Genomic DNA, 21,509 nt, shown 5'->3' with positions numbered 1-21,509 from the left:
CTGCAATCCAGTTCCAACTACTTCAATTGAAGAAAATTTCAGAAATGCATCACATTTGTGCCCAGTACCAGGTTCTTCATTTCTTCTTCCCTTCTCTTTCCTCTTTTTTCTTCACTTTCCCAACCCACCCCCTTCTCATCTTATAGAACTTTGCTACCTGGCCTTCGCTTCCTTTCTGCTCCATTCTCCTTCTCTTCTCTTGTCCTTTTCCCCTTCTTTCTCCAACGATCTACTTTGCCGTTTGCTACCTTACGTGTTTCAGGTACACTTTCATCTGCAGCCTCTTAAATTTGTTCTTTTGTCAGCTTGTAGTCCCTACCCTCCCAAAATCTTCTTATTCTGGCTTCTTCCCCCTTCCTTTCCAATCCTGATGAAGATACCTAGACTGTTTATTCGCCTCCATTGATACTGCCCTTCCTGCTGTCCAGCATCTTCTGTGTGTGCTGCTCTGGATTTTCAGAATTTGCAGAATATAAAACCGCAAGGCCATAAGATATAGAAGCAGGTTAGGGCATCAAGCCTTTTGAGTCTGCTCCACCTAGCTTCTCATTTCATGCCTCCTTCCCCACCTACCCAACTTCCCCCTCAACTGGTTTCACTTGTCACTTGCCAGCTTGTACTCCCCCTCCCCCTACTCTCTTATTCTGGCTTCTTCCCTCTTCTATTCCAGTCCCGATGAAGGATCTCAGCCTGAAACATCGACAGGCCAGCACGGTTGCTTCGTGGTTAGCACAACTCTTTGCAGTACAGGCAACCTGGGGTCAATTCCCGTTGCTGCTTTTAAGAAGTTTGTACATTCTTCCGGTTTCCTCTGGGTGCTCCAGTTTCCTCCCACAGTCCAAAGGCAAATTGGTTGATAGGTTAATTGGTCATTGCAAATTGCCCCATGATTAGACTAGGATTAAATCAGGGGATTGCTGAGTGATGTGGTTTGAAGGACCATAAGATTATTCCCCTCCAGAGGCACTGCTTGAAATGCTGAATTGCTCCAGCATTCTGTGTGTGTTGCTCTGGATTTCCAGCATCTGCTGAATATCTTTTGTTTACAAAGAACAATGAAACTTTGGATGTCATTTGTGAACTATTAAATTGCCCATCAATTATTCTCCATCAGTCAGTAGCCTCAGTGTGGTGAACTACATATACCTGTCTGGACACGCCCCCCCCCCCCACTGACTGTCCTGTAGCTCCTCCCACGGACCCTGGTATAAAGGCAATTGGAGACACAGGCCCAGCCTCAGTATCCAGGATGTTGTATGGTGGTCACTTGCTGCTTGTTCTTTCTTCCAGCCAATAAAAGCCTATATCTTACCTCACGTCTCCGAGAGTTATTGATGGTGCACCACTCAGGGATAGGATTTCGGAGGCAACTCCTCAAGATTTACTAATAAGTTTCAGACCAGCTTGAGAATCAGGCACAAGTTGGTCCCCTTTAAAGATCATATGCCAAAGATCACCTTTTCCTTCAAAATGAAGACTAATCATGTGACTATTGTCCAAACTGTCCCACAGTACGAATCTCGTGATCAGGCCTATTGGGGATACATCTCACCCCACTAAGCTGGTCACACCTCTTGCAAACTAATCCCAAATCCATTCCTGTGACCATCAAACCCTTCCTGACTAAAACATATCTATCAATCACTGTAAGAAGGATATGATTGAACTGGAAGTGAGGGGTGGGGGGTGGTCAGAAAAGACTCATGGGATTGTTGCTGAATTGAAGGGCCTGAGTTCTGGAGAGAGACCGGTTAGGCTGGGATGTTTTCCTGGAGTGGAAGAGGCTGAAGAGTGACCTCATAAAAGGATAGGTAGTCACAGTCCTTTTTCCCAGTATTGGGCAGGTCAAAAATTAGAGGGCATAGTTTTAGGGCAAGAGGAGAATGATTTATAAAAGATCTGAGGGGTAAATTTTCACACAGAGGATGGTGAGTATATGGAACAAACTTCCAGGTGAAGTGATGGAGGTGGGTATAATTACAAACGTTTTAATGACATTTGGACTGGTACATGAATGGGAAAGGAGTAGAGGGATATGCACCAAAGGTAAGCAAAGGGGACTAGCTTAGATTGCAACCAAAGCTGGCATTGGAAAGATGGGCCAAAAAACCTGTTTCTGTGCTATGTAACTTAGTGACTACAATCATACTCTCCAGCTATGAATTCCAAAGCTGGTTACTGTTTCTATCTCAGCCACTCCCTTTAATCTCCACCATCCCCCACACTCCATCCACCCATCCCAACCTAACAACTGCCAAGGACAGCCCTCCTCTACCAATCCCAAACCCACTGGGCTCGTAGCCCACCCTTACCCTGCCCTTCAATGATCAACTGATCAACAGTTCCCTCATTGCCCATCGCTCTGCTCATATATTGCCCTGGGAAAGCACCATGCAGCCCTGAACAGGGGACTTTTTTCACTCAATCTTCAGAAATGGAGGGCGTGAGGCCAATTCAGCAGTGCACATCTCCTTGAATGTTTTATGTTTGTGAACTTCTGAGCAGTGGCTCTGTCCCTTTAGAACAGAGATGAGGAGGAATTTCTTTCTTCAGAAGGTGGTGAAGCTGTGGAATTCATTGCCACCAATGGCTGTGGAAGACAAGCCATTGGGTATACAATTTAAAATGAAGGTGGTTAGGTACTAATTAGTAATGACCTTGAGTGTTATGGGGAGAAGCCAGGGGAATGGGATTGAGAGGAAAAATAAATCATCCACAATCAAATGGCAGAACAAGCTCAATGGGCTGAATGGCCTAATTCTGCCCCCTATGTCTTATGGTCTTAAAACTAACTGGAAAATTGCAAATGCTAATCCGCTGTTTAGGGAGGATGGGAGGCAGCAGAAAGGAAACTATAAACCTGTCAGCCTGACATCAGTGGTTGGGAAGTTGTTGGAATCAATTGTTAGGGATGAGTTTCCGGAGTACCTGGAGGCACATGACAAGATAGGCCAAAGCCAGTATGGTTTCCTGAAAGGAAAATCCTGCCTGACTAACCTACTGCAATTTTTTGATTACAAGCAGAGTAGACAAAGGAGATGTAGTGGATGTGGTGTACTTGGATTTTCAGAAGGCCTTTGACAAGGTGCCGCACATGAGGCTGCTTAGCAAGATAAGAACCCATGGAATTACAGGGGAGTTACTAGCATGGGTGGAGCATTGGCTGATTGGCAGAAAACTGAGAGTGGCAATAAAGGGATCCTATTCTGGCTGTCTGCTGGTTACCAGTGGAGCTCCACAGGAGTCGGTGTTGGGACCACTGCTTTTTACGACGTACTGTATGTCAATTATTTGGACTATGGGAGTAATGGATTTGTGGCTAAATTTGCCAATAATACAAAGATAGGTGGAGGAGCGGGTAGTGTTGAGGAAACAGAAACCCTGCAGAAAGACTTGGACAGTTTAGGCAAATAGGCAAAGAAGTGGCAAATGAAATACAATATTGGAAAGTGTATGGTCATGCATTTTGGTGGAAGAAATAAAGGGGCAGACGATTATTTAGATGGGGAGAGAATTCAAAAAGCAGAGATGCAAAGGGACTTGGGAGTCCTTGTGCAGGATACCCTAAAGGTTAATCTCCAGGTTGAGTCAGTGGTGAAAAAGGCAAATGCAGTGTTAGCATTCATTTCTAGAGGTATAGAATTTAAGAGCAGGGATGTGATGTTGAGGCTCTATAAGGCACTGGTGAGACCACGCCTGGAGTATTGTGTGTAGTTTTGGGCTCCTTATTTTAGAAAGGATATACTGACATTGGAGATAGTTGAGAGAAGATTCACGAGAATGATTCCAGGAATGAAAGGGTTACCATATGAGGAATATTTGGCAGCTCTTGGGCTGTATTCCCTGGAGTTCAGGAGAATAAGATGGGGATCTCATAGAAACACTCCAAGTGTTAAAAGGCCTAAACACATTAGATATGGCAAAGTTATTTCCCATGGTTGGGGAGTCTAGGACAGGAGGGCACAACTTCAGGATTGAAGGACGTCCACTTAGAACAGAGATGTGGAGAAATTACTTTAGTCAGAGGGTGATATTCTGTGGAACTTGTTGCCATGAGAGACTGTGGAGGTCAAGTCATTGGGTGCATTTAAGGCAGAGATAGATAGGCTCTTGATTAGCCAGGGCCTCAAAGGGTATGGGTCAAGGCAGGGAAGAGGGGATGACTGGAAGAACAGAATGGAGGAGCAGACTCGGTGGGTTGAATGGCCTACTTTTGCTCCTATATCTTATGGTCTTAAAACACAATTCCAGAGGCAGTGATTTCCCCTTGGGCAGCAGTACTCTCTCCCTCATCATTCCCCAATGTGAAACTCCAACACTCTGGTTAATGCACCAATCTGCTAACGTTGTGCTGCTCTTGAATTTGCATTTTTAATTTAATGACATTCTTCATTGAACCTCCAGCCAAAGGGAGTGGATCTTCCCTGTCACTCTGCCCAAACTAGTCTGAATGTTAATAGCCAGGACCACTGCACATTTGAGACAGCAATATCCATCATCAAAGATCCCCACATCATCAAAGGGCCATGCTCTCTCCTTGCAGCTACCATCAAAGTTCAAAGGTCAAAGTAAATTTATTATCGAAGTACATATATACCACCATATACAACCATGAGATTCATTTTCTTGCAGGCATACACAGTGAATCCAAGAAACACAATAAAACTAATGAAAGACGGGACAAACAACCAATATGCAGTAGACAACAAATTCTGTAAATACAAAATAAAATAAATAATAATAAATAAATGAGCAATAAATATCAAGAACATGAGATGGAATCTTTGAAAGTGAATCCATAGGTCATGGGAACAGTTCAGTGATGGGGCAAGTGAAGTTGAGTGAAGTTATTCCCTCTGGTTCAAGAGCCTGACAGTTGAGGTGTAATAACAATACTTGAACCTGGTGATGTGGGTCCTGAAGCTCCTGTACCTTCCCCCTGATGGCAGTTGTGAGAAGAGAGCATGGCTAGGATGTTGGGGTTCTTGATGAATACTGCTTCCCTGCAACAGCGGTCAATGTAAGTGTGCTCAATGGTGGGGAGGGTTTGATCTGTGATAAAGTAGACCACGTTGGATTTTCTATTCAAGGACATTGGTGCTTCCATACCAGGTTGTGATGCAACCAGTCAGTATGCTCTTCACCACACATTTATGGAAGTTTGTCAAAGTTCTAGATGTCATACTGAATCCTTGCATACTTCTAAGAAAGTAGAGGCGCTGCTGTGCTTTCTTTTTAATGCAACTTACGTGATAGATCTAGGATCCAGGCCAGATCCTCTGAAATGATAACATCGAGGAACTTAGAGTTACATCTCTGCTTTCCGTCTCTGATCCCCTCCATCAGGACTGGCTCATGGACCTCAAGTTTCCCTTTCCTGAAGTCAATAATCAGCCCATGGGTTCTGCTGACATTAAGAGAGGTTGTTGTTATGACACCACTCAGACAGATTTTCCATCTCTCTCCTATAAGCTGATTCATCAGCATCTTTGTTTCGGCCAACGACAGTGGTGTCATCAGCAAACTTAAATATGACATTGGAGCTGTGCTTAGCCTCACAGTCAAAAGTGTAAAATGAGTAGAGCAGGGGACTAAGTACACAGTCTTGTATTGTACCTGTGTTGATGGAGGCCTTGGAGGAGATTGTGTTGCCAATCCAAACTACCTGGGATCTGCAAGTACGGAAATTGAGGATCTAGTTGTCACAAGGAAATATTGAGGCCAGGGTCTTGGAGCTTATTGATTAGTTTTGAGATAATGAAAGGATTGAATGCTGAGCTCTAGTCGAGGAAAAGAATTCTGATGTATACATCTTTGGTGTCCAGATGTTCTAGGGCTGAGTGAAAAGCCAATGAGATGGCATTTGCTGTGAACCTGTTGCACCAGTAGACAAATGGAAGGGGATCCAAGTCACTTCTCAGGAAAGAGTTGATATGTTTCATCAAAAGCCTTTTAAAGCATTTCATTACATTGGATGTACAGTAATTACTACAGGATGATAGTTATTGAGGTAGGTTACCACATTCTTCTCAGGCACTAATATAACTGAAGCCTGTTTGAAGCAGATGGATATCTCAGACTGCTGAAGCAAGAGGTTAAAGATCTCAGTGAACACTCCAGCCAGATGATCAGAACAGGTCTTCAGTACTTGGCCAGGTTGGATGCTTTCCATGGGTCCGTCCTCTTGAAGGATGCTGTTATATTGGCCTCAGAAACTGAAAGCACAGGGGGATGAGGAAGTACTTGAAAGTTCTTCCATGTTTTGATGGTCAAAGAAGCAAAGCCTTGTAGTCACCTATGTCGCTTGGTTTCATTTTGAAAGAGGTGATAGCATTCAAGCCCTGCCACAGCTGTCGAACATCCTTCACTGATTCAAGTTTGGTCCAGAATTACCACTTCGCATATGAGATGGTTGCATACCTGAATGCCATTGATCTGACCCTTAGCAGATTGTGGATTCATCCAGGGCTTCCCAAGACCACCTGTTTGTAGTCCTCATCTCTGGAGTCTTGCTCTTTAACCTCTGCTTGTGTGCAAGTAGAAGGAGGACAGCTAAGTGATCAGATTTTCCGAAATGCGGTCGAGGGATGGAATGGTGGACATTTCTAATCGTAGTCATAGCAATGGTTGAGTGTGTTGGGACCCCTGGTGCTGCAGGTTATATGATGATGATAACTGGGCAGAAATTTCTTCAAACAAGAATGATTGAATACCCCGACAATGATTTGAAGGGCATCAGAGTAAACTGTTTCTTGTTTACTGATGGTAGCACTTAATATCTCAAGAGCCTGCTTAACGTCGGCCCTTGGCATTATGTAATCTGTGGTGAGCAACATGGAAGCCAGGCAGGAGGTACAGAAGCCTGAAGTCCACACAACCAAGTTAAAAAAACAGCTGGTTCCTTTTAACCGGTCAGTTCTTCAACCAATCAGCACATGTCTAATCACTGCAGTTCAGTAACACTATAAACCACTTCAACCTCTTAAAACTAAAACTGACTTTGTGTACTTTTTAGTTCCAATTGCACTTTTTTTCTTGTAAACATTGTTAGAATTTATCTTTATGTTTTGCTTGTGAATGCTGCTGATATAATGCTATGTGCTTTGGATAACAAACTCTGACTTTGTCTTTGACTTTGATAACAGAACTATTTGAAATTAGAAAGTATAGTTTTAAGGTGAGAAGTAAAGAGAATCTGATGAAAATAGTTTTCAGCCAGATTGTGATTGAAATCTGAATCTACCGGGGACCATTGGCATGTCTCTTTCCCCCTCCCCTCCCTCTTCATCAGCCCATCACCCACCCATTCTTCCTACTGGTTCCCTTTCCACTTCCCTCCCTTGATTCCATGTTCTACCTTCCTTTTCTATCAAATTCCACTAACTTCAGCCCTTCAGCATTTCCACCTATCATCTTCCAGATTCTGGTGTTAACTTCTCTCCCACCTCCCTCTAACAATCTAACACCTGCTCCCCCGACATCATGCCATTAATTGTTCCACCTCCTTACCTCCACCCATTGATACAGGCCATTTCCTCTCTGTTTTTCAGTCCAGAAGAAAGGGCTCGACCTAAAACATCAACTCTCTGTTTTCTTCCACAGTTGCTGCTTAACCTATTGGGTTCCTCCAGAACTTTGTTTGCTGCTTGAAATTCCCACATCTGTACTCTCTGGAATACACTGCCCAAGACAGTGTTGGAGAAAGGCACATTCACAACATCTAAGATGTATCTGGATGGGCACTTAAATCGCTAGACCTTAGAAACTAAAGAGCTGGTAAATATGATCAATGTATATGGGTAATGGTTAGCATGAATATGATGGGCCAAAGGGCCTATTTGTACATTGTATATTCTTATGGCTCAGGGATTCTTTCCATGCTCTGTAAACTTGCACTGAAATGCTCCATAGGTAGAGATAAAAGACTCATGCTGCTACAGGTCACCGCTACCTGCACCTCTCCCACTGTAACAAAAGGTCAAGAATCCACAGGGACTCATGGACCCAGCTGCAATCCTTCCCTTCTGGTGATCAATTCTCTGCACCAAGTGTAATGAAACAAGTAGCAAAATGGAAAGACAACAGCAGAAACACCGACCTCAGTTCTCTCAAAACTGCAATGCTTTTAATGCCCATGCATTCTCCGTTATCCTCAGCTCGATTTATTTATTTTTATTTCTATTTAGAGATACTGCACAGTCACAGGTACTCCCAGCCCAATGACACCTGTGTGATCAATAAACCTGCTAATCATACGTCTTTGGAACGTGGGAGGAAACCGGAGCATGTGGGGGAAACCCAGAGTCACAAGGAGAACTCACAAACTCCTTACAAAGAGAAGCAGAATTGAACACGAGTCTCTGGCGCTGTAATAATGTTACACTAACCACTCAAGAAGGCAACTCCATCATCAAAGATCCCCACCATCTGGTCCAAGCCGTGTTCTCGCAGCAACCATCAGGAGGTACAGAAGCCTGAAATACCACACCACCAGGTTCAAGGATAGCTAGTTCCTTTCAACCATTTGGTTCTTAAACAATCTTCACAACCCTAATCAGTACAACAGTTTATATTATCACCTCCTATGGATGTGGGTTTCTTTTTGCTCCAATTGTGTTCTTTCAGGTAAGATTTGTGTATGACTTGTGTTTGTGTTTTATCTTGTGAATGCTGTTTATATGAAGCTATGTGCCTGTGACAGATCACACACTGCACTGATGCAGAGACTCAGCTATGTAGAAGGAGACAGAGTAGGAAGGCTTTGTCTCGAGAGGCTTCGACGAGCAGAGGCTGAGGACGAGCTTCACTCCAAGTGAGGTAAGGCCGGGTAAGTTCTTTTAAAAAGAAAACATTTCAAAAGTTGAGGCAACATATTGGGTAGGTCATGGCAGCTGAGATCGGTCCAGTGGTTTGTTCATCCTGCAGCATGTGGGAAATCAGGGATACTTCCAGTGTCCCTGACAACTATGTGTGCAGGAAGTGTGTCCAGCTGCATCTTCTGGCAGACCGCATTGAGCATCTGGAGCTGCGATTGGATTCATACTGGAGCATCCGCGATGCAGAGAGAGTCGTGAATAGCACGTTCAGTGAGTTGGCCACACCGCAGGTAAAGGCTACACAGGCAGAAAGGGAAGGGGCGGCCACTAGACAGCGTAGCAGTAGGCAGGTAGTGCAGGAGTCCCCTGAGGTCATCTCCCTCCTAAACAGATGTACTGTTGGGGGAGATGTCTCATCAGGGGAAGGCAACAGCAGCTGAGTTCATTGCACCATGGGTGGCTCTGCAGCACAGGAGGGAAGGAAAAGGAGTGGGAGAGCTATCGTGTTAGGGGATTCGATTGTAAGGGGAATAGATAGGCGTTTCTGCAGCCTCAAACGAGACTCCAGGATGGTATGTTGCCTCCCTGGTGCAAGGGTCAAGGATGTCTCTGAGCGGCTGCAGGACATTCTGAAATGGGAGGGTGAACAGCCAGTGGTAGTGGTGTACAGAGGTACCAACGATATAGGTAAAAAATGGGATGAGGTCCTACAAGGTGAATTTAGGGAGTTAGGAGATAAACTAAAAGTAGGACCACAAAGGTAATAATCTCTGGATTACTACCAGTGCCACATGCTAGTTAGAGTAGAAATAGGAGGATATTTCAGATGAACATGTGGCTTGAAAAATGGTGCAAGGAGGAGGGATTCATATTTCTGGGGCATTGGAACCAGTTCTGGGAGAGGTGGGTGATGCACCATCAATAACTCTTGGAGACGTGAGGCGAGAGATAGGCTTTATTAGCTGGAAGAGAGCATCATCAGCAGCAAGAGACCATCACACACCTAGAGACTGAGGGAGGAGCAGTGCCTCCAAACGCCTTTATACAGGGGTCTGTGGGAGGAGCCACAGGAGCAGTCAGCGGGGGGGGGGGGGGGGAGGGGGCGTGTCCAGACAGATATATGTAGTTCATGGGACCAGTATAAACAGGATGGTCTGCACCTGGGCTGGACTGGAACCAATGTCCTAGGGGGAGCGTTTGCTACTGTTGGTCAGGGGGATTTAAACTAATGTGGCAGGGGGATGGGAACAAGTGCAGAGAGACAGAGGGGTGTAAAATGAGGGTAGAAGCAAAAAGTAGTAAGGTGAAAAGTAAAAGTGGCTGGCAGGCAGGCAGGCAAATCCAGGGCAAAAATCAAAAAGGGCCACTTTTCAACATAATTGTATAAGGGCTAAGAGTGTTGTAAAAACAAGCCTGAAAGCTTTGTGTGTCAATGCAAGGAGCATTCGTAACAAGGTGGATGAATTGAATGTGCAGATAGTTATTAATGAATATGATGTAGTTGGGATCACAGAGACATGGCTCCAGGGTGACCAAGGATGGGAGCTCAACATCCAGGGATATTCAATATTCAGGAGGGATAGACAGGAAAGAAAAGGAGGTGGGGTAACGTTGCTGGTTAGAGAGGAGATTAACGCAATAGAAAGGAGGGACATTAGCCTGGAGAATGTGGAATTGATATGGGTAGAGCTGCATAACACTAAGGGGCAGAAAACGCTGGTGGGAGTTGTGTACAGGCCACCTAACAGTAGTAGTGAGGTTGGGGATGGCATTAAACAGGAAATAAGAAATGCGTGCAATAAAGGAACAGTAGTTATAATGGGTGACTTCAATCTACATATAGATTGGGTGAACCAAATTGGTAAGGGTGCTGAGGAAGAGGATTTCTTGGAATGCATACGGGATGGTTTTCTGAACCAACATGTCGAGGAACCAACTAGAGAGCAGGCCATTCTAGATTGGGTATTGAGCAATGAGGAAGGGTTAGTTAGCAATCTTGTCATGCGAGGCCCCTTGGGTAAGAGTGACCATAATATGGTGGAATTCTTCATTAAGATGGAGAGTGACATAGTTAATTCAGAAACAAAGGTTCTGAACTTAAAGAAGGGTAACTTTGAAGGTATGAGATGTGAATTAGCTAAGATAGACTGGCAAATGATACTTAAAGGGTTGACGGTGGATATGCAATGGCAAGCATTTAAAGCATGGATGAACTACAACAAGTGTTCATCCCAGTTTGGCAAAAGAATAAACCAGCGAAGATAGTGCACCCATGGCTGACAAGGGAAATTAGGGATAGTATCAATTCCAAGGAAGAAACATACAAATTAGCCAGAAAAAGCGGCACACCTGAGGACTGGGAGAAATTCAGAGTCCAGCAGAGGAGAACAAAGGGCTTAATTAGGAAAGGGAAAAAAGATTATGAGAGAAAGCTGGCAGGGAACATAAAAACTGACTGTAAAAGCTTTTATAGATATGTGAAAAGAAAAAGATTGGTTAAGACAAATGTAGGTCCCTTACAATCAGGAACAGGTGAACTGATCATGCGGAACATGGACATGGCAGACCAATTGAATAACTACTTTGGTTCTGTCTTCACTAAGAAGGACATAACTAATCTCCTGGAAATAGTAGGGGACCGAGGGTCTAGTGAGATGGAGGAACTGAGGGAAATACATGTTAGTAGGGAAGTGGTGTTAGGTAAATTAAAGGGATCAAAGGCAGATAAATTCCCAGGGCCAGATGGTCTGCATCTCAGAGTGCTTAAGGAAGTAGCCCAAGAAATAGTGGATACATTAGTGATAATTTTTCAAAACTCCTTAGATTCTGCATTAGTTCCTGAGGATTGGACGGTGGCTAATGTAACCCCACTTTTTAAATAAGGAGGGAGAGAGAAACCGGGGAATTATAGACCGGTTAGCTTGACATTGGTTGTGGGGAAAATGCTAGAGTCTATTATCAAAGATGTGATAACAGCACATTTGGAAAGAGGTGAAATCATTGGACAAAGTCAGCATGGATTTGTGAAAGGAAAATCATGTCTGACAAATCTTACAGAATTTTTTGAGGATGTAACTATTAGAGTGGATAGGGGAGAACCAGTGGATGTGGTATATTTGGATTTTCAAAAGGCTTTTGACAAGGTCCCACACAGGAGATTAGTGTGCAAACTTAATACACATGGTACTGGGGGTATGGTATTGATGTGGATAGAGTTTTGGTTGGCAAACAGGAAGCAAAGAGTGGGAATTAACGGGAACTTTTCAGATTAGCAGGCGGTGACTAGTGGGGTACTGTAAGGCTCAGTGCTGGGACCCCAGTTGTTTGCAATATATATTAATGATTCAGACGAGGGAATTAAATGTAGCATCTCCAAGTTTGCAGATGACACAAAGCTGGGCGGCAGTGTTAGCTGTGAGGAGGATGCTAAGAGGATGCAGGGTGACTTGGATAGGTTAGGTGAGTGAGCAAATTCATGGCAGATGCAATTTAATGTGGATAAATGTGAGGTTATCCACTTTGGTTGCAAGAACAGGAAAACAGATTATTATCTGAATGGTGGCTGATTAGGAAAAGGGGAGATGCAACAAGACCTGGGTGTCATTGTACACCAGTCATTGAAAGTGGGCATATAGGTACAGCAGGCGGTGAAAAAGGCAAATGGTATGTTGGCATTCATAGCAAGAGGATTCGAGTACAGGAGCAGGAAGGTTCTACTGCATTTGTACAAGGCCTTGGTGAGACCACACCTGGAGTATTGTGTGAAGTTTTGGTCCTCTCATCTGAGGAAAGACATTCTTGCCATAGAGGGAGTACAAAGAAGGTTCACCAGATTGATTCCTGGGATGGCAGGATTTTCATATGAAGAAAGACTGGATTGACTAGGCTTATACTCACTGGAATTTAGAAGATTGAGGGGGGATCTTATTGAAACGTATAAAATTCTAAAGGGATTGGACAGGCTAGATGCAGGAAGATTGTTTCCGATGTTGGGGAAGTCCAGAACGAGGGGTCACAGTTTAAGGATAAAGGGCAAGCCTTTTAGGACCAAGATGAGGAAAAACTTCTTCACACAGAGAGTGGTGAATCTGTGGAATTCTCTGCCACAGGAAACAGTTAAGGCCGGTTCATTGGCTATATTTAAGAGGGAGTTAGATATGGCCCTTGTGGTGAAAGGGATCAGGGGGTATGGAGAGAAAGTAGGTACAGGGTTCTGAGTTGGATGATCAGCCATGATCATACTGAATGGCGGTGCAGGCTCAAAGGGCCGAATGGCCTACTCCTGCACCTATTTTCTATGTTTCTATGCCTTGAACCAACAACCTTGCTGATGCCATGGTGCTGTTGCAGTTTGTGTAACACTATTACAGCACTAGCTATAAGATCAGGGCTCATTTCTTGCCGCTGTCTGACAGGAGTTTGTATGTTCTTCCCGTGACGATGTGGGATTCCTACTTAAAATTGCTTAAGAAAAGGAGTAGAGAAAATGCAGGAAGTTATAGACCAGTGAGTCTTACTTCAGTGGTGGGCAAGTTGTTGGAGAAGATCCTGAGAGGCAGGATTTATGAGCATTTGGAGAGACATAATCTGATTTGAGATAGTCAGCATGGCTTTGTCAGAGGCACGTCTTGCCTTACGAACCTGACTGAATTCCTTGAGGATGCAACAAAACACAATGATGAAGATAAAGCAGTGGTTGTAGTGCAATGGATTTCAGTAAGGCATTTGATAAAGTTCTCCATGCAAGGCTCATTCAGAAAGTAACGAGACATGGGATCCAAGGAGACCTTGCTTTCTGGATCCAAAATTACTTGCCCACAGAAAGCGATGGGTGATTGTAGATGGTTCCCATTCTGCATGGAGGAACACTATTCTGGGACCCCTCTTTGTGATTTTTATAAATGACCCGGATGAAGACGTAGAAGGGTGGGGTAGTAAGTTTGCTGATGACACAAGGTTGGGGTGTTGTGGATAGTTTGGAAGGTTGTCAGAAGTTGCAGTGGGACAGTGATAGAATGCAGAACGGACTGAGAAGAGGCAGATAGAGTTCAATCCTGATAAGTGTGAAGTGGTTCATTTCGGTAAGTCAAATTTGAAGACAAAATATAGTATTAATGGTAAGGCACTTGGCAGTGTGGTGGATTGGAGAGATTTTGGGGTCCATGTCCATAGGAAACTCAAAGCTGCTGCATAGGTTGACTGTGTGGTTAAGAAGTTGTATGGTGTGTTGGCATTCATCAACCATGGAAATGAGTTAAAGAGCCCTGAGGTAATATTACAGCTATATAAAATCTTGGTTAGACCCCACTGAGTACTGTGTTCATTTATGGTCACCTCACTACAGGAAGGATATGGATAATATAGAGAGAGTGCAGAAGAGATTTACAAGGATGTTGCCTGGATTGGGGAGCATGCCTTATGAGAATAGGTTGAGTGAATTTGGCCTGTTCTCCTTGGAGTGATGGAGAATGAGAGGTGATCTGATAGAGGTGTATAAGATGATGAAACGCATTGATTGTGTGGATAGTCAGAGGCTTTACCCCAGGGCTGAAATGGTTAACACAAGAGGGAATAGTTTTAAGGTATTTGGAAGCAGGTACAGATGGAAGTCAGGGGTAAGTTTTTCACATACAGAGTGGTGGGTGCATGGAATGCACTGCAGGCGATGGTGGTGGAAGTGATATATATGGCTATGACCACACCAGACCGGATAAATCCGTAACCGAAGCCTTTTCTGTTCATTTTGACCTTCCGTCCACACTGAAACGATGTTTTCCTCCCCTGAAAATGGAGCTTTTCTAAAACGCCCTCCAGAGTGTGTAAATTTGAAAACACCGATTGGGCAGATCAGTGTGGACGGGGTAACCGGAGATTTCTAAAAATGCTTTCATGACATGCCAGACCAGATGGCAGCATTTCATTGTTTTCTTGAACGCAACCTAACAATTTCAGAACAGATGGCAACGAGACTGAAGCCAGAAGAGTTAGAAATGTACTCACCAAATACTTTGACCCATAACTTACTGAATAAATAAGTATACTCACTTTGCCCTGTTTTCTGTCCTTGCTTGTATGAAGATGGTTTACCTATTTATGCAAGTACTTCTCTGACAATAGATGTGTAACAGCCTAATGTAACATTGTATGGAAATACAAGATAACACTGATGCAGAAATAATATACATTTAAAAAGGTGAATTATTAATGCAACAGGGTTAGTCAGCTTTTCAATGTTCGTCATCAGCCGGGTCATACAGTCCATGAACTCCCTGTCGGTTGCCTCCATACGCTCCAGTATTTTTTTTTTCCAGTTTTAAGTCCTCCTGTGTGAGAGCCAATAGCTGTCCGTCGTTTGGTGTCGGTGCGGGCTGCGGAGCGTGAGTAAGGAGTGCTCGTGATCGACAGACGACTGGAGATCAGAGGATCGGAGGATCAGCTGTTGTAGGTAGGCCAAGACCCTCGGACCTACCTGGAGAGTACCTGAGGAGGAAGGTAAATCTGCGCGGGTGCGGGTGACATCAGCTGCGAGCGCGGGCTTTAAAAAGAGGCCCACTTTCAGGAGCGAGCAGCATTGGTGCGGGCAGCGGAGTGCGTGGGAGCAGAGTGCCGGGCTTTGGCTCAGTGGGCTTCGGCACAAGAGGACTTCGGTGAGAGGAAATCAGTGAGCCTGAGTACGCGCTTGCTGAGGTAAAAAGGTAAGGTCAGTAGGTTCTTTTGTCATTTATTCTGACTAATCTGGGATCAGGTAATGGGGGAGACAGTTAGAGCAGTGGTGTGCTCCGTATGCAGTATGTGGGAGGTCAGGGTCAACACAGTTGTCCCTGATGACCACACCTGCAAAAGGTGCGTCCAGCTGCAGCTCCTATCAGACCGAGTTAGGGAATCGGAGCAGGAGCTGGATGAACTACGGATCACTTGGGAGGCAGAGGCAGAGTTAAGAGTTATCGGGAGGTAGTCACACCGAAAAGTCAGGAGGTAGGCAAATGGGTGACAGTCAAGAGAGGCGGGGGAGCAGACAGAGAGAGCAGAGCACCCCTGTGGCCGTTCCCATCAACAATAAGTATACCGTTTTGGATACCATTGGTAGGGATGACCTACCAGGAACAAGCTGCAGTGGTCCTGTCTCTGGCACTGAGGTTGGACCCTCGAATAGGAAGGGGAGGAGGGAAGAGAAGAGAACGGTATTGATAGGGGATTCTATAGTCAGGGGGGCAGATAGGAGATTTTGTGGGGAAGATCGGGAGTCTTGGATGGTATGTTGCTTCCCTGGTGCCGGGGTCCGAGACATCTCAGATCGGGTGCAGGTTATTCTTGAGAGGGAGGGCAAGAATCCAGATGTTGTGATCCATGTAGGGACCAACGACGTGGGTAGGATGAGTGAGGGTGTCCTGCGTAGGGAGTTCAGGGAGTTAGGTGCGAAGCTGAAGAGCAGGACCTCCAGGGTAACAATCTCAGGATTGCTACCTGTGCCACGTGCGAGTGAGGCAAGGAACAGAAAGATTATACAGATTAATACGTGGCTGAGAGGATGGTGCAGGAGGGAGGGCTTCAGGTTTGTAGATCATTGGGCTTTGTTCCAGGGAAGGTGGGATCTGTTCCGAAGGGACGGTTTACACCTGAACTGGAGCGTTACTAACATTCTTGCAGGGAAGTTTGCTAGTGCTTCTTGGGGGCGTTTAAACTAAATTTGCAGGGGGCGGGGATCCAGAATGTGAGAGAGGATGGCGAGATGAAGAATAAAGGACAGGTGGGGACTACACAGTTCCTGAATGTTAAGTGTGTAGTAGAGAAAGGTGAGGCGGAACAAGTGATAGGGAGGACATATGTACAGAGGGATGGTCTGACGGAACATGGAGTTAAATGTGCAGAAAGAATAGGTAAATTTAGGAAGGACAACAAAATTCTAGGGGCATATAGCCCGATGGGAGTTCGGGGAGCTGGTTTAAGCACAGTAGGCAGAGATTCAAACAGAGAGAGGAGAAATGGGCTAAAAAGTCTATATCTGAATGCACGAAGTGTCAGAAATAAGGCGGATGAGCTTGAAGCTCAGGTGTGAATGGGTAACTATGATGTTGTTGGGATAACGGAGACATGGCTGCAGGGAGATCAGACCTGGGAAATGAATGTACAAGGGTATACATGCTATTGTAGGGACAGAAATGTGGGCAGAGGGGGTGGGGTGGCCCTGTTGGTGAGGAATGAGATTCAGTCCTTTGCAAGGGGGGACATAGGATCAGGAGAAGTGGAGTCTGTGTGGATAGAATTGAGGAACAGTAAGGGCAAAAGGACCCAAATGGGTGTTGTCTCCAGGCCACCGAACAGTAGCATGGATATTGGGTGCAAGTTGAATAGGGAGTTAACATTGGCATGTGGCAAAGGTAATGTTGCAGTAGTTATGGGGGATTTCAACATGCAGATGAACTGGGAGAATCAGTTGGTGCTGGACCACAGGATAGGGAGTTTGAAGAGTGCCTACGGGATGCATTCTTGGAACAGCTTAATCGAGAGCTGACCAGGGACAAGACTATTCTGGATTTAGTGTTATGTAATGAAGAGGATTTGATAAGCGATTTTGAAGTAAAGGAGCCATTAGGGGATAGTGATCATAAAATGATAAGTTTTTATCTGCAATTTGAGAAGGATAAAAGTAGCTCGGAGGTGTCAGTGTTGTAGTTGAACAAAGGAGACTATGGAGCCATGAGGGAGGAGCTGGCCAAAGTTAACTGGATGGATAGCCTAGCAGAAAAAACAGTGGAACAGCAATGGCAGGTATTCTTGGGAATAATGCACAAGGTGCAAAATCAGTTCATCCCCCGGAGAAGGAAGGATTCAAAGGGGGGAAAGGGGCCACAATGGATGACAAAGGAAATCAGAGATTGCATAGCATTTAAAAAAAGGAAGTATGACAGAGCTAAGGTGAGTGGGAGGACAGATGATTGGGAAATTTTTAAGGAACAACAGAACTTAACTAAAAAGGCAATACTGGGAGAAAAAATGAGGTACGAACGCAAGCTAGCCTGGAATATAAAGGAGGATAGCAAAAACTTTTTTAGGTATGTGAAGAGAAAAAAGATAGTTAAGAACAATGTTGGGCCCTTGAAGAATGAATTGGGTGAAATTGTTATGGGAAACAGAGAAATGGCAGAAGAATTTAATAAGTACTTTAGATCTGTCTTCACTAAGGAAGACACAAGCAATCTCCCAGATGTATGGATGGGCCAAGGACATAGGGTAACAGAGGAAATTAAACAGATTGACATTAGGAAGGAAACGGTGATGAGTAGACTGATGGGACTGAAGGCTGACAAATCCCCAGGTCCAGATGGTCTGCATCCTAGGGTACTAAAGGAGGTGGCCCTGGAAATTGCGGATGCATTGGTAATCATTTTCCAATGTTCCTTAGATTCAGGATCAGTTCCTGAGGATTGGAGAATGGCTAATGTTATCCCACTTTTTAAGAAAGGAGGGAGGGAGAAAACAGAGAACTATCGACCTGTCAGCCTAACATTAGTAGTGGGGAAGATGCTAGAGTCCATTATTAAAGATGAAATAGTGGCATATCTAGATAGCAGTGATACGATTGGGCCGAGCCAGCATGGATTTACCAAGGGTAAATCATGCTTGACTAATCTATTGGAGTTTTTCGAGGATGTAACTAGGAAGCTAGACAAGGGAGATCCAGTGGATGTAGTGTACCTCAATTTTCAGAAAGCATTTGATAAGGTCCCACATAGGAGATTGGTGGGTAAAATCAAAGCTCATGGCATTGAGGGGAAGACATTGACATGGATAGAAAACTGGTTGGCAGAAAGAAAGCAAAGGGTAGCAGTGAATGGGTGTTTCTCAGAATGGCAGGTGGTGACCAGTGGGGTGCCACAGGGCTCGGTATTGGGACCACAGCTGTTTACGATTTACGTTAATGATTTAGATGAAGGCATTGAGAATAACATCAGCAAGTTTGCTGATGATACTAAGCTGGGTGGCAGTGTGACATGTGATGAGGATGTTAGGAGAATTCAGGGTGACTTGGATAGGCTGGGTGAGTGGGCAGATACTTGGCAGATGACGTTTTATGTGAATAAGTGTGAGGTTATCCACTTTGGGAGTAAGAACAGGAAGGCGGATTATTATCTGAATGGTGTAAAGTTAGATAAGGGAGAAATACAAAGCGATCTAGGAGTCCTTGTTCATCAGTCACTGAAGGTGAATGAGCAAGTGCAGCAGGCAGTGAAGAAGGTTAATGGAATGTTGGCCTTTATTACAAAGGGAATTGAGTACAAGAGCAAGGAAATCCTTTTGCATTTGTACAGAGCCCTGGTGAGACCACACCTGGTGTATTGTGTACAGTTTTGGTCTCCAGGGTTAAGGAAGAACATCCTGGCTGTAGAGGAAGTGCAGCGTAGATTCACGAGGTTAATTCCTGGGATGTCAGGACTGTCTTACGCAGAGAAGTTAGAGAAACTGGGCTTGTACACGCTGGAATTAATGAGATTGAGAGGGGATCTGATTGCAACATATAAGATTATTAAGGGATTGGACAAGATAGAGGCAGGAAATATGTTCCAGATGCTGGAAGAGTCCAGTACCAGAGGGCATGGTTTGAGAATAAGGGGTAGGTCATTTAGGACAGAGTTAAGGAAAAACTTCTTCTCCCAGACAGTTGTGGGGGTCTGGAATGCACTGTCTTGGAAGGCAATGGAGGCCAATTCTCTGGATGCTTTCAAGAAGGAGCTAGTTAGGTATCTTATGGATAGGGGAATCAAGGGATATGGGGACAAGGCAGGAACCGGGTATTGATAGTAGATGATCAGCCATGATCTCAAAATGGCGGCGCAGGCTTGAAGGGCTGAATGGTCTACTTCTGCACCTATTGTCTATTGTCTATTGTTTGGGCAATTTCCTTTTAAGTTTTTCTAGTCTGTAACTGGACAAAAGTCTTTCACGGCGAGATTCAACACCAAACATGTCGCTTGTTTTCTGTAGATGTGCCCTGCGCATGTCCAGTAGAAGCAGATTCACCCAAATACCCGTTTTAATGTGGACAGAGGTATTTTCAAAAATGCCTGGTGTGGACGCCTATCGTTTTTACATGAAACCAGCATTTTCAAAATTGTCCAGTCTAGTGTGGACATAGCCTAAGTCTTTTAAGAGACTCTTAGATAGGTGCAGGGAGCGTAGAAAAATAGAGGGCTATGTGGTAGGGTAATTCTAGGCAGTTTCTAGAGTAGGTTACATGGTTGGTACAACATTGTGGGCTGAAGGGCCTGTAATGTGCTGTAAATTTCTATGTTCCTCCAGGTGTTCCAGTTTCCACCCTCATTCCAAATGGATTGGTTGACTAGGGTTGGTGAGCAGCGAGTATGCTATGTGGTTACCAAAAACATGACAATACTTGTAGGCTGCACAGCATAATCCCCACTGATTTAATTTGATGCAAAACAATGAAGTTTATCATTGATTTTATCGTATTTCTTTGTTTTACTGTAAGAAAAGGAATTTCAGGGTACTTTATGGTGCTATATACATAGTTTGATAATAAATTTACTTTGAACTTCGAACTTTGGGTATTTCGCTGTATGCTTGGATGTACATGTGAGAAATAAAGCTAATCTTTAAACATCACAAATTTGCCATCAGTTTTGTGGCTCAGTAGTTTCTGAAAGATGTATTCAAGGCCTGTGTTGAGTACCAATAATTTGATTCTCCAAACAGAAGAGCTTTTTCAGAAAGTTGTGGTTACTGCAAATTTATCAATTGATCACCACAGTGAAAAGTAAATATTTCATTCAGTTTCCAAGACGAACAAAACAATAGAAAGATGCAACGACTACAGTGTTAATAAGGTGCATTGTTTTTGTAAGAATGTTAGAGGCTTTGGCATGTAGTTTGGACCGAATGGAGAAGCCAAATAGCAAAAACAGAGCAGGGAGTAACAAAATGAGACACAGGAGATTGCAGATGAACTTATCAGGTCAAACAGGGAATAAAAGAAGGAGTAAGATAGATTGGTCAGTTGAACGGTTTTGTGACAATAAACACAACGTCAGCAGGACCAAGGAATTAGTTGTGGACGGTAGGAAGAGGAAATCGAGAGAACACACACCAGTCCTCATCGGGGGGTCAGCACTGGGAAGGATGAGTAGCTTCTAGTTCCTGGATATCAATATCTCAGAGGATCTATCCTGGGCCCAACATATCGATGCAAACACAAAGAAGGCATGCCAGGGGCTATACTTGATTAGGAGTCTGAGGAGATCAGGAGTCATCAAAGACTCCAGCAAATTTCTACAGATGTACCATGGAGAACATTCTGACTGGTTGCATCTCTGTCCAATATGGAGGCCCCAACGCACAGAATCAAAAGAGGCTGCAGAGAGTTGTAGACACAGTCAACTCCATCAGGGGCACAGGTTTTCCTACATCTTTAAATTGCAGTACCACAAGAAGGAGATATCCAACACTAAGAACCTTCGCCAACTCTTCTCATTACTATCATAGGGGAGGAGGTACAGGAGCCTGAGGACACAGGTTCAATGTTTTAGGAAAAGCTTCCTCTCCTCTGCCAACAACTTTCTGAATGATTCATGAAGCCTTGAACGCTATCTCAATATTCCTCCTTCATACTGTTTATTTGTTAATTTGTTTGTTTATTTATTACTGTGACTTACTGTAATTTTTAATATCTTGCACTGT

Source organism: Hypanus sabinus, chromosome 13, assembly GCF_030144855.1.
Source record: "Hypanus sabinus isolate sHypSab1 chromosome 13, sHypSab1.hap1, whole genome shotgun sequence".
Classification (NCBI taxonomy): domain Eukaryota; kingdom Metazoa; phylum Chordata; class Chondrichthyes; order Myliobatiformes; family Dasyatidae; genus Hypanus; species Hypanus sabinus.
The sequence above is the reverse complement of the archived record's forward strand: the minus strand, read 5'-3'. Positions refer to the sequence as shown.